Consider the following 14,094-nt stretch of genomic DNA (forward strand, 5'->3'; position numbering starts at 1 on the left):
CTGGGACACCGAGCATGTGCCAGCCGGAAAGAAATGATGTATCAGCTCCAGGAGCGCCATCCAAAATGTTTTCGGCAGCTCGGTCTCGGATTTAGCCTATGGGTTTCCAACGGAGCCTATACTCGTATAAGAGTACGCACGGGGAGATCCATAACATCAACGCAGAAAAACGATGGAAATAGTGTACTGCTGAAGAACTGTATCACGTTTTTATTAGATTGCTTTCTAGTCTGTCTATCTCTCTGCACGGTATAAGTTTTCTAAGAGGAGGAAGGAGATTAGTGTTTAACGTCCCGTCGACAACTTGGTTCAAATGGCTATGAGCACTATGCACTATGGGACTTAACATCTGTGTTCATCAGTCACCTAGAACTTAGAACTACTTAAACCTAACTAACCTAAGGACATCACACACATCCATGCCCGAGGCAGGATTCGAATCTGCGACCGTAGCGGTCACGCGGTTCCGGACTGTAGCGCCTAGAACCGCACGGCCACATCGGCCGGTTACAACTTGGTCATTAGAGACGGAACACAAGTTCGGATTAGGGAAGGCCAGGCCTTTTAAAGGAACTATCCCGGCATTTACCTTAAGCGATTTAGGGAAATCATGGAAGACCTTAATCAGGACGGCCAGACGTGAGTTTGAACCGTCGTCCTCCCGAATGCGAGTCTAGTCTGCTAACCACTGCACTACCTCGCTCAGTACAAGTTTTATACTTGATTATACCTGTCAACTAAGTTCCCTATTATCTGGGGCAGAGATATTCAACCTTTTTTACCTACTGCCAACTTTTGTATCTCTACTAGTAGTAATATTTTGTAACCGCCCACCGGTTCCTCGGTGACGGTGACAGTGAAGTAACTTTACTTTACAAAATCTATAAAGCAGCGCTACAGCTAGTTAAAGCACATATCAATAATTACTAACCAAATACTGTATGTCAAAATTTTATGAAAACCTAATGAAAATACTATTGAAGCACCTATTGCCCATGCACGCTAGTCGGCAGTAGAGACCAGTTTGACTACTACTGAGCGAGACACTTGAAATTTTAAGCATAGGTCAGAACTGGACGGTACTGCAATATTAATTAGGTATCTTGTCGCTCTGTTCGGTGCGGGTGACAAGTTCCGTAATGCTTGACATCGGCTGGCGTGTTGTGCGGGTAGTATCGGAATGCGTTCCAGGTGGTATGCGAAAGAGGCACAGAGATGACAGGAGACCTGATATTTTAAACATGATGGCAATGAAATACTAACTCGCTTACTTGTGTGGTATGTGGTGGACGGCACTTTGTGTACTACTGCCATTACCTCCTTGTCCAGTTCAGGTTGCGAGTATTTCACGAGAAGGACGATTGCCGGTATGCCTCCATGTGAGCTAGAATCTCTCAAGTTTTTACCTTCACAGCCTTTTCGCTAGATGTACGTACGAGAGAGCAATATATTGGGTGAGTAAGGTGAAGATAAACTGAAATAAATCTGAAATTTATCACACGTCTCTCTCTTATAATCCCATCAAAATGTTTGAATTCGACTGAGAAATTTCACACACGCAAGACTCAAAAACAGAAAATAATTATTTAAATAAAAGAATTTTTAATATGCCACATTTTTAAATCGGACTAAAAAGTACGAAATAATTTCTCCTCGATTCATACAAATTCCCTAATCCATTCACATAATTCTGAAAATTTGCGGTTGTGTGTTTTATTAAGTACGAAAATAAAAATTGATGCATAAGTAGATTACCCCTAGTGTTACACTAATTAACAATTGATACACGAATAGTTCAAATCCTTACTTATCTGTTGCATGTGTCCAACATTTTTTCTTTTAAAATATGACAAGTATTTTCATAGGTGTTAAAAATTCAGTCACAAATTTTCAGAACTATCTGCATGGAGTTACGAATTTTGTAGGGGGTATGGTAAATTATTTTAGTCCTTTTTAAAAACGTAGTATATTAAAAATGGGTTTTTATTGAAATAATTGTTATTGATATGATCTACAATCTCACCATAATGAAGCAACTAGTTGTCTGTACGTCTATTTGAAGATAAACATCTGATACATTTATCAGTATACTGTAGACATACACTATTGAGTATAAAACGTACAACACCAAAATGATAAATGAGACTGAAATGAGTTTTATCCCCTTCTCCAGTATCCTGAAGGCGATCTACTAGCACGACACTAGTACATACAGTTGTTTTACCTTTCTTGATCCACCACCTGGTAGATGGAAGTAGATAGGATAAATGCACATTCGTGTCGCTATTTATAACTAGGACCTGGCAGACAGGAATTCTTACCACACTGTCAGAGAGGGAATGATTCCTTTTAATCACAACAGTGGTAGTTAGTTAATAGGGAGAAGAGCGAGTGTTGACATTGTGAATCCGGCAGTCAGTCAGTGTGTGTTGAGTAGATATACTGTATAAAACATTTATTTCCGTGAGAATTTTACAGTAAGCTGGGGAGGAATGCAACAAAACAACCATTGTCAGGGAGAAAATAGTCAAACTATGGCGGTCTCTAATAAAGCGCGTGCCTAGAACCAGGAAGGTCGCGGGGTCGAATCCCGGTCGTACCATGGAATTTCAGTGCTACTTTAACCAAGCCTTCATATTTCAATGATGTGAAGATTCGTCAGGAACGGCACGTTGTTTGGATTCCACGTTAGACTGTACAACCCCTTCCCCCAGTAGATTTACTACGGTAGGTTAGAGATACGCTAATCACCGAAGTGGTGTCCAATTGAAAGATTTGTACCATAACATTGTCGCACGAAATTGTTGCAAGTCGCAGATTAATTCGCTAACATACAAAGACCGATTCCCAGTGAAACTTCTGTCAGCTTAGTTCAACGACCTGCCACTGCTGGTGGAAGACAGCTCTCGCTAACTGTCCTCATGGCATAAGCTGAAACTCTGATTGCGACCTCGACAAAACGACATTGATTTGCTAATGCAACTCTACTGCGTAGCTGACTCTCATGCAGTAGTAAAGTAACTGAGGAACTTAGTCTATCTGAGTCTGCCCCTTCTTAAATAACCACGGGACGAAATCAAGCCGCCTCTCTTAAGAATGATGTGATTGTATCTTCACACGATATCGACAATTCTTTTCGAAGGTTCTAGAATGTCTTCTAACGCACGCGATGGTCTGGAAAAGCACTCTCTGTCTTTTTCCCGTCGACCGTGGGCAGAGCGTACGTTACGCGCAGATGTCTACGTGGTGTGCCCGTCGGTATACACTTTTCGTTGATTCAATATGATTTTCGATATTCACTGATATTATAGTCAACACTGGTCCTAAAGAGGACCGTTGATTCGATGTCTCTTATGGATGGATGGATGGATGGAGAGGCTCATTCTTCAGAGAATGATTAGAAAGATGGAGCCTCTTCTAATGGTTCAAATGGCTCTGAGCACTATAGGACTTAACATCTATGGTTATCAGTCCCCTAGAACTTAGAACTACTTAAACCTAACTAACCTAAGGACATCACACGACACCCAGTCATCACGAGGCAGAGAAAATCCCTGACTCCGCCGGGAATCGAACCCGGGAACCCGGGCGTGGGAAGCGAGAACGCTACCGCACGACCACGAGCTGCGGACCCTCTCCTAATACCACAGCTAGCAGGTTTCAGAGAAGGGAAAAGTTGCACGTCTCAAATATTAAACTTAACACAACATATCGAAAATGGATATTAGAAACGGCTCATTTCAGAGGCTGTTTTTATCGATCTATCCGCGGCTTACGATACGATCAACCATCGGCTCCTTCTGAATAAAGTTTATAATATAACTAAAGATTTCACACTCATGTGCAATATTAGAAACCTTCTCGAGAACAGCAGATTTTTTTGTGGAATTTCAGGGTAAGAAAAGTAGATGGAGATCTCGGAAAAAAGGGCTACCACAAGGCAGCGTGCTTGCGCTGCAATTGTTCAACATCTATGCCAACGATCAAACTATCCCTCAAGGAACTCGAAGCTTTATTTCTGGTGGTGACTGCGCTATCACTACTCAGGCTGACTGTTTTGAGACTATAGAAGATACGCTATCAAAATCTTTTGAAGAATTCGCTGTTTACTATCATGGGAATTACTTGAAACCTAATCCTGCGCTTTCCACCTGAAGACTAAACAGGAAAATAGATCCTTTAATATATCCTGGGGAGGTATCGAATTCGAACATAATCCTACTCCCAAATATCTTGAAGTATCTCTGGATCGCAATCTAACATATAGAAAGCATTGCCTAAACACCAAATAGAAAGTGGGAGCCAGAAATAACATTGTGCGAAAATTGACAGGTACATCATGGGGTGCTAACCCATGCACTGTGCGCTCAAGCGCGCTTTCTCTATGTTATTCCACTGCTGAATATGCATGTTCGGCATGGTACAAGTCCAGTCATGCCAGGAACGTAGATGTGGCTCTAAATGAGTCTTACCGGACTATCACGGGTTGCTTAAGGTCTACTACCCCTGTGGACAAACTCCATTGCCTCGCTGGTATAAGTCATCCTGAAATCAGACGTGAGGTAGCTGCGAGATATGAGAAAAGTAAGGCCACAACGAAGGAAGCCCATCCACTATTTGGTCGTCAACCCGCACATCCTAGGCTGAAATCAAGAAAGAGCTTCTTGACAACTGTTGCGGCTCTCATCGAGAATTCACATTCGGCAAGGATCTCGCGATGGCGGGAGAAATGTCTCTATTTGGGAGAATGGATGGCTCCAAAGGAACAACTTCCCCCTGGACATTACGATCAAACACAACGAGATGCAAGACCAATCTGCGGACTTGGGGTTTCTCGGTGTACTCAGTTCTTTGCCAGTGTGGCGTTGAGCAAACTAACAGCCATTTCCTTCAGTGTTCCTCATTACCAACCACCTGCACCATGCAAGACCTTATAAGAGCTACACCAAATGCACTTGAAGTGTCCAATTTTTGGTCTTCTTTTGTGTAAAATTGTGTCAACACTTATATATTTTTTGATAGTTCTGTACTTTTGACACGATAAATAAATAAAATATGATCCTGCCGTATCTGCCGCCTGGGCAATATCTGACCGTCGGCTTACTCAAGACTGCGTAAGACTCCCGTTTATTCTGGCTTGTCTACCACTCCCACATACGACGAGATTCTTCGACCTGCAGTGCTTTAACAAAATGTGTGTGTTACTATTCTATGTCACCAGTTTTAACATATTACACAACCTACAGTATATATGACACTACAATGCTGTGTATGAGTGCTGACTTTGAGATTTCACTTACCTCCCGTAATCAGAGGATGTGAATGTCGCAGAATGGACTCAAAGTAGTGCAAGAATATATGAGATGCTTAAGGAAAGTAATGAGACTGATTTTTTATCCACCAAAGTTTTTGTTTCTTTCAAACGGCAATATTGTTCCCCTCAACAAGTCGGAGTCGTTTCCAAATCTTGATAGAAGCGCTGAAATGCTCCAACAGGCCACATTCTTTTGAATGTTCTCCAGAGTCCCAAAATGACGTTCTTTTAACACATTTTTCAATTTTGGCAAAAGAAAGAAGTCAGAAGGACAGGGAGGGGGGGGGGGGGCTATGGAACAACATGAATGCCTTTTAATTACGTGATGCATGTGGCCGTGTGACATGGGACAATGTCATGAAGCAGCATCCACTTGTATGCAATGTGCAAAACTTCGGTCAAAATTTGATGTACGGTAAAAGTGTTTAAGTTTAATAGGTCACCCATCATCTTTACTGTTAAACGTCGGTCTGACCGCACGTTCGACTTTTTCCTAAGTTTTTGAAGTTGGTTTCCGCGAGCGAGGTTCATCTTCAATGTCTTCTCGGCCTTTCAAAAATTATTTGTGCCAGCCAAAAACTTGTGCTCTTGATAAGGAATGTTCGTCATAGGCTTGTTTAAACTTTTCAAAGGTCACACTCGCGGATTCCCCAAGTTTAACACAAACCTTCATCTCACGACATTGCTTTAAATTCCGCTGTTCCATTTTCGAGTCACACAAAAAAAAAACACAACTTCACAAATGGCACGATCACAAATCATGTGATGGCTGTACAGAGCTAAAACTCGAACTGAGCATCTTGAAGGGATGAACACACTGGTCCACAGAAGTATAGCAACCCAGAGTTGCCAGACCGCTCGCAGCGTTGTCAGTCTCATTGCTTTTCTCACACATCCAGAACCCTGCGGGTAGTCTCTTCCCTGTTTCCACTTTGTGTGACAGCTTGGCTACAGGTTAGGGTAGCACAATCCTCCCAGTAACACGAGGAAGAGGCGTGCTGGGCATACGTGTGCAAGCCATCCTTAAATCACAATAAAGAATACTTCGGTGAACGCTCACAAAACTGTGTAGTTCCTGTTGCGCCTTCCACTGTCTACTCATTACCAATACTTCATAAATGTTCCTTGACTGACGGCTGTGTGAAAACACGACTCCTAGCATGCTTTGACGCAGCCATCGGCCAAGCAACGTTCTTGGCATATTGGCAATGAATAGACAGTTGAGACCGATGAAGCCACTAAACAATTTTGAGCACTGACTGAAAGAAACCTTTTAATGAAAAGAAATTGCTCACTTGTTCTTTCAGCAACTAACGTGGCAAATATAAACTGATCTCTAAATCACTTATTGCCAGTTCACTGTTGCAGGTACTCTCCGAGTTTGAGAGAATTTCTACACTCAGAGGGAATGGCCACAGCGATACAAACATTAGTGTGAATTCAGTTTGTAGGGTACAAAATATCAGAAATCAATGGCTCTGATGTTCTGCTACGAGTTTTACAAAATTTAAAAGAGATATGTATCTAATGATATATATTTTCTTTATTGTGATTATAACATGCTCTTAGAAAATGACGCTAACGTTGAGCTAAGGGAATAATACCTATTCTCTCTCCTACATTTACGTCACTCAATGTGTGAGAAGAAAACTGGCTCTATTACTGACGTCGTATAGTGGTAAGAGAATAACTCAGTGCACTTCTGTTAATTTTTAGGATTTTCACAATGAAACTGTAAAAGACATCCACTATGACACATGATGTGCACAAAACTTAAAGCATTTAATTTATTTTCAGTTGCTCGGATTTCCCGCTTTACGCAAGCAGTCGTCTTAATTGCTTTTGCTATCCGTGTACGACGCAGAGCCAGACCGAAGCTTCCATATGTCATTGCTCCTGCGTCACAATCTGTACTTATACACACATTACGTAATTTCCTTGCAGAGGCGAATACCTTAACTGAAAGTCGCTGCCTGGTATCAGCAGATAAAAACAATGCACGCATGTCCGAAGAAACATTACATCATTCTTCTAACAACACAGGCACTGCAATATCTTATTTATTCACCGATATCAGGCAACAACTTTCAATTAAAATGTCCCTTCTTCTACGGGAACTACACTAATGGCCATTAAAATTGCTACACCACGAAGATGACGTGCTACAGACACGAAATTTAACCGACAGGAAGAAGATATTGTGATGTGCAAATGATTAGCTTTTCAGAGCATTCACACAAGGTTGGCGCCGGTGGCGACACCTACAACGTGCTGACATGAGGAAATTTTCCAACCGATTTCTCATACACAAACAGCAATTGACCGGAGTTGCCTGGTGAAACGTTGTTGTGATGCCTCGTGTAAGGAGGAGAAATGCGTACCATCACGTTTCCGACTTTGATAAGGTCGGATTCTAGCCTATCGCGATTGCGGTTTATCGTATCGCGACATTGCTGCTCACATTGGTCGAGATCCAATGACTGTTAGCAGAATATGGAATCGGTGGGTTCAGGAGGGTAATACGGAACACCGTGCTGGATCCCAACGGCCTCCTATCACTAGCAGTCGAGATGACAAGCATCTTATCCGCATGGCTGTAACGGATCGTGCAGCCACGTCTCGATCCCTGAGTCAACAGATGGGGACGTTTGCAAGACAACAACCATCTGCACGAACAGTTCGACAACGTTTGCAGCAGCATGGACTATCAGCTCGGAGACCATGGCTGCGGTTACCCTTGGCGCTGCATCACAGACAGGAACGCCTGCGATGGTGTACTCAATGACGAACCTGGGTGCACTAATGGCAAACGTCATTTTTTCGGATGAATCCAAGTTCTGTTTAGAGCATCATGATGGTCGCATCCGTGTTTGGCGACATCGCAGTGAACGCTATTGGAAGCGAGTACTCGTCATCGCCATACTGGCGTATCACCCGGCGTGATGGTATGGAGTGCCATTGGTTACACGTCTCGGTCACCTCTTGTTCTCATTGACGGCACTTTGAACAGTGGACGTTACATATTAGATGTGTTACGACCAGTGGCTCTACCCTTCATTCGATCCCTGCGAAACCCTACATTTCAGCAGGATAATGCACGACCATATGTTGCAGGTCCAGTACGGGCCTTTCTGGAGACAGAAAATGTTCGACTGCTGCCCTGGCCAGCACATTCTCCAGATCTCTCACCAATTGAAAACCTCTGGTCAATGGTGGCCGAGCAACTGGCACGTCACAATAAGCCAGTCACTACTCTTGATGAACTGTGGTATCGTGTTGAAGCTGCATGGGCAGCTGTACCTGTACACGCCACCAAAGCTCTGTTTGACTCAATGCCGTTATTACGGCCAGAGGTGGTTGTTCTGGGTACTGATTTCTCAGGATCTATGCAGCCAAATTACGTGAAAATGTAATCACATGTCAGTTCTAGTATAACATATTTGTCCAATGAATACCCGTTTATAATCTGCATTTCTTCTTGGTGTAGCAATTTTAATGGCCAGTGGTGTACATAATGTGTGAACGAGTACATGTGATGTAGGAACGACGACTTAAAAATGTTTATGAAATTACAATGAAATCCAGACCAGCCGGCCGCGGTGGTCTCGCGGTTCTTGGCGCGCAGTCCGGAAACGCGCGACTGCTACGGTCGCAGGTTCGAATCCTGCCTCGGGCATGGATGTGTGTGATGTCCTTAGGTTAGTTAGGTTTAAGTAGTTCTAAGTTCTAGGGGACTGATGACCACAGCTGTTAAGTCCCATAGTGCTCAGAGCCATTTGAACCATTTTTGAAATCCAGACCATTAACTGCTTACAGGCGTTGATAAATATCAATGAGGACAGCTGAAAATAAGTGCCCCGACCGGGACTCGAACCCGAGATATCCTGCTTACATGGCAGACGCTCTATCCGACTGAGCCATCGAGGACACAGAGGAGAGTGCGACTGCAGGGACTTATCTCTGGCACGCTCCCCGTGAGATCCACATTTCCAACTTTCTGTCCACACACTACATTTGTAGAGCCCCTGCCCGCTATACTCATTACTCGCGGCAGCCAGTCTACCTGTAAGAGTTTGAGCAATGTGAGTGCATCCGCACTGAGGAAGATCATAGGCCGATAAGCCTTATTTATATGAAGATGGTATCTGTACTTGCGAACATGTCCGAAAGAACAGGTACCATCTTCATACACACAAGAACGTTTAGGTATAGCCGTGGACAGCGAAGGCAGCAGTCTGCTTTCGGCGGAGGAGCAGCCTGGACGTCTTGTTTGCGTCCCTGCTGCGTTAGCGTGCATGTGGTGATGATGTGATTTACAGTCGTCTCCATGAATCGTATGTTCTTCGACGCATCACGTCATTTTCACAACTAAAACCGACACTGAAGTTGAGTTTTATGACCGATTATGGGCGACCGAAATCTTTTAAAACTGAACAATTTTTACGAGATGACGTTCATATCGATTATCACGAACTAGTACGGATTCACCTCTCCATGGTGAGTAGTGTGGTCTGTGTGAAACTATCAAAGCCTCCTCAACAAGATAAGGTACCAGGAAAGATAGTAACTGGAGCATTGAGTCCCTATGGCACTATGATAAGCCATATGGCGGAAAAAATGGGCACACTTTACCACGTACCCAGTTCTGAACAGGTGTGCCAAGTGCACATAGATCTTACTAAATGTGTCCTGACCTATCTGAATATAGGCAGATGCCGTGCCATTGTAATTTACGTTGGCCAGTCAAAGAACTATTCAGGATGCGAGCAAGAGGGACATCTTAAATCAAGCTATATAGAGCGTCACACCACGCAACTGCCGACGGGGGAGGAGCAGATATTGCCTGATCTGATGGCGCTCCCATTTATATACGTTGGGGCCCTTCATTCTGTTCCATGTCATCATCGACAGTCGATCGACCCTGAGCAGCCCCCAATGCCGGCAGGGCACTATGGATGGACAGTCTGCGCCGTCAGAGCATCCCCTGGTACCGGTCTTGAAACACGAAGTGGAAATGGCCCCGCAGGAGAGATTGGTTACCTACTGATTTGGTTGTGACAACCGATCCTTTTGTCTCCGAAGGCAGCAGCCGCAGTCGTTGTCGGATACCGAAACTCATGTCCGAATACAACGGGTTCCGACGCAGTGAAAAAGTTCTGGCTTGGTCTGTAAGATACCTGCTTCATGATGTCTACAGGCGATGAAGATCTCGACGGTGACAACCAACTCCAGGAGGAAGATATGATTGTCGGTTCCCCTGATGGGATTCGATCGGCAAAAGATTCGAAGAAGACCACTCACAGTACCATGTTTCTGGGTGATGGACTGCAGATGGATTCAGTATCTACTCCCCCACAGACGTGCCGCAGCCTTCAGCCACCCTATTAATTCAGAGGGATGATCACAGCACTAGCCTGACTGCATATGCCAATGCTGCCGAGGACGTGACGTCTGTTGCAGTTGCATCACATCACGACAGTTAAATGCGGATAGACATAGGAGGGAACTTACTGTCGACAACGGTGCCTTCTTCGGGTCTTCCATCTACACCCCTCTCAATGGGCGCCAACAATACCGCCTCTCCATACCAGGCCTACCAGATTAGTACGATCAACCTCAACACAATCAGTTCGAATGTCAAGCTGCAGATGTTTTGTGACATGTTGCAGGCAGTGGACCTCGATGTCGCACTCCTATAGGAAGTGTGCCTTGACCAGTTCCTGTCTATTTATGGATACGACGTTTACCAAGAACTGTGCACGGACAAATGCAGCGGTAGGGCCATTCTTGTGAAGGAAGGCATCGTGATTGATGTTGTGACCTATTTCTCATATCAGGCGTCAGGATTGTGATTGTGTACGCCCTCTATGATACAGACAAGAGGGAGGACTGTTCAAGCTTTTATGTGGTGGAGGTCGTGATCTTCTTCAATGGACACTACGATCGTATCATCCTAAGAACGACTTCAGTGGTTTCAGTCACCACAGGATCAAATTCCACACTTCAACACGTTCTGGGAACTGCAATGGCTGGTGCAAGACTTTCGTTGATACCTGGCAGAGTATTCACGGCTACAGACAGGAATACACATGGTTTACTGGACATTCGGTGAGTAACCTTGACCGGGTCAGTGTTTCCCAAGGACTTACGGTGAACATGCTTGATGCTCAGACATGGCCGACGGAATTTACCGATCATTATACCTACCACTGCACCATCAGAGGGTGTGACAGCGCAAGAACTCTTGGAAGATGAATATCATATTCCTTGAGGATCCGGAGTGTCGGCAGAACATAGTGGAGACATGGAGGAACTATGAGAGGCAGCATCCAACGTTTCCTTACACGATGTGGTGGCGTCCCGATTGCGCAAAACTTGCTCTGTAGCATACTATCTTGTATTGTTGTCGAGAGACTATGTGTTAGCAACGGCATATCATCGAATATCATTTTATGCTACTATGGGAGATGTCTGTCCTACCACTGTCGCCAGGACGTCAAGCGGAGTTTCAACGATTGCAGGCAAAGTTCACCATGCTAACGCAATGCCGTCTCAAGGGCACAATTGTGTGTGCACCTAATCATGACCAGATTAGGGAATAATAGCTGGCCATGCATTACATTATCCACAAACGTCATAGATGTCGAAAGGTACCAATTCCTGTTCTGGATATGCCAGATGGCCGACGCCTGACGATCCAAAAGGAATTCGCCAACTCCTTCTTGGAACATTACTGACGGTTCTGCCTCACAGAAGACCACGATTCTTTTGAGACGGATATAGTCCTCTGTTTGTTGCCTCCTACCCCCAATGAAGATGCAGTGGCGACACTCATGGGCTCCATACCGGCAGAGGATGTCGCCAACGCCCTCCACAAAAGGACGACCAACAAATTGTCAGGCCCATATGGTCTCCCAACAGAGTTTTGTCATATGTTACATGATGTTAAGATGCCCCAATGAGTTACGATGTACCAAGAACTGATGAATCCTGCAGTGTAGATGCCACCTGCCTTTGTCTATAGCAATCTTATATCGATCCTCAAGCTGCCTGCTGGAGTTGATCATTACCAGTCTCTTATGCTGCTCAGCAGCTATTTCATGATCTTTATGAATATGATAGCTGTTCTCATTCAGTGTGTCCTGCCCCAAGTCCTCTCCCAGACAAGACGTGTCTCGGTGGCAATAGCACCATCCAGACGGTGCTTGTTGATTACCGCGGTGTCATCACACTTGCAGAGGCATGATGTGTGTGTGTGGGGGGGGGGGGGGGGGGGGGCGCTTAGTCGTGGTGGACTTTGACCACACTTTTGACAGGGAACATCACGACTTTGTTGAGAAGGTGTTGCGGCAGATGGCCTTCCCTGAGTGAGTGCTTCATTAACACCATCATGCGCCTTCTGTATGACGTGACTTCATAGGTTACAATCCATGGATGTATAGAGGGTACGATCATTATCACCCACTCTGTGAGGCAAAGTCGCGCCCCCTGTTTGTGATCATGTATACCATTGTCATGGAACCTCTGTTACACAGAATACAAGACTGGCTGCAGGGGATTAAACAGAGAGACCGTACCTTTGTCTGCCATGTGTATGCAGACGATCTGGTGTTTTTAGTACATATGCCAGACAAAGTCTAAAGACTGTGTTGCCCAATATGGTGCTGTAGCCGGCAGTGGCATAAACCTGGAGAAGTCTGAGACGATGGTCATCAGCTTGGCTCCATATTCACTCTGGGATATGATCAAATGTTTGGGGGTCACTTTACATGTGCCAGTAGATGGATGGTGCACCTTACCTATGCTCGTCTCCTACAAGGCATATGTACGGAGGTCTGTAGCAACTTGTTGTGATCTCTGAACATGGTCCAGCAGGTGGCTTATGTCAGCATCTATCTGGCATCCAGGATACCCCATCCTCTTGATGCCGAAGGCGATAGCATGTAGTTTATAAGCTGTCTTTGCTTACTTCGCCAGTGAGGGAATGCTCATCAAAGTGCAATACAGAACGCTCACACTCCCTACCAAAGATGGCGGCCTCAGTATGGTCAATATGTAAGTTAGAGCAGCTGCTTTATATGTCGCAACGACGATGAAGATGTGGATTCGCCGCCAACGCAGCTTCATGGGAACTCCGATCGAAGAACTGGCGCCCACCTCTCATGAACCATCAATTGCAGTGGCGCGTATTTCCCTGACACTATCTCACCTTAAGAAGCTTTTGTAGACTTTCGTTACGTCAACGCCGACCTATCAAGTGATCGGCTGTATAGAGCCTGTCATATTTATTGCCGGATGATGCGAGGCCATCCCTGAAAGCCGATTGGAAGCCGTCTACCCTCAGCTACTTAGCTGGTGGTCTGGCGTTCAGTCCGCGGCGCTCTTCTCGATTCGGACGCCAGAGCGGCGTGGTATTTGGCGGCCAACCACAAATATATGAATCGCTAGAGACTCCATTCAATACGTATGGAATCTTCTCCATTACGTCATCAGTGCCACCTTTCTGATATGGATAAACACCGTCTGGAACGGGGGTCTGCTGTGGAATGTGGAGGTTGATGAGACTCATGTTGGCCCTCATTCTGCTAACGACACCAAAAGCAATGATATCTTGTTGTCCTAGATATGATGTTTTATTCATGTACTAAGATGCATGCCCTGGTATGGATCAAGGATCCGACCATATTGTATCTTTATTGGTATCGTGGCAAACATTTTCTGCACTTTTAGACATTCATATTAGAGAAGTTAACCTTAAGTACAAATCAGTTTTTCGAAAC

At 44.8% G+C, this 14,094-nt stretch overlaps 1 non-coding gene across 1 annotated transcript; it reads right to left on the reverse strand.

Annotated features, from left to right (window-relative positions):
* Positions 1-9,167: 9,167 nt before the first annotated feature.
* Trnat-ugu lies at positions 9,168-9,241 on the reverse strand. Its single transcript has one exon. It is a non-coding gene; the product is annotated as a tRNA-Thr (tRNA).
* Between the last annotated feature and the right edge of the window lie 4,853 nt (positions 9,242-14,094).

The sequence above is a fragment of the Schistocerca americana genome, chromosome X, assembly GCF_021461395.2.
Source record: "Schistocerca americana isolate TAMUIC-IGC-003095 chromosome X, iqSchAmer2.1, whole genome shotgun sequence".
NCBI classification, from domain to species: Eukaryota; Metazoa; Arthropoda; class Insecta; order Orthoptera; family Acrididae; genus Schistocerca; species Schistocerca americana.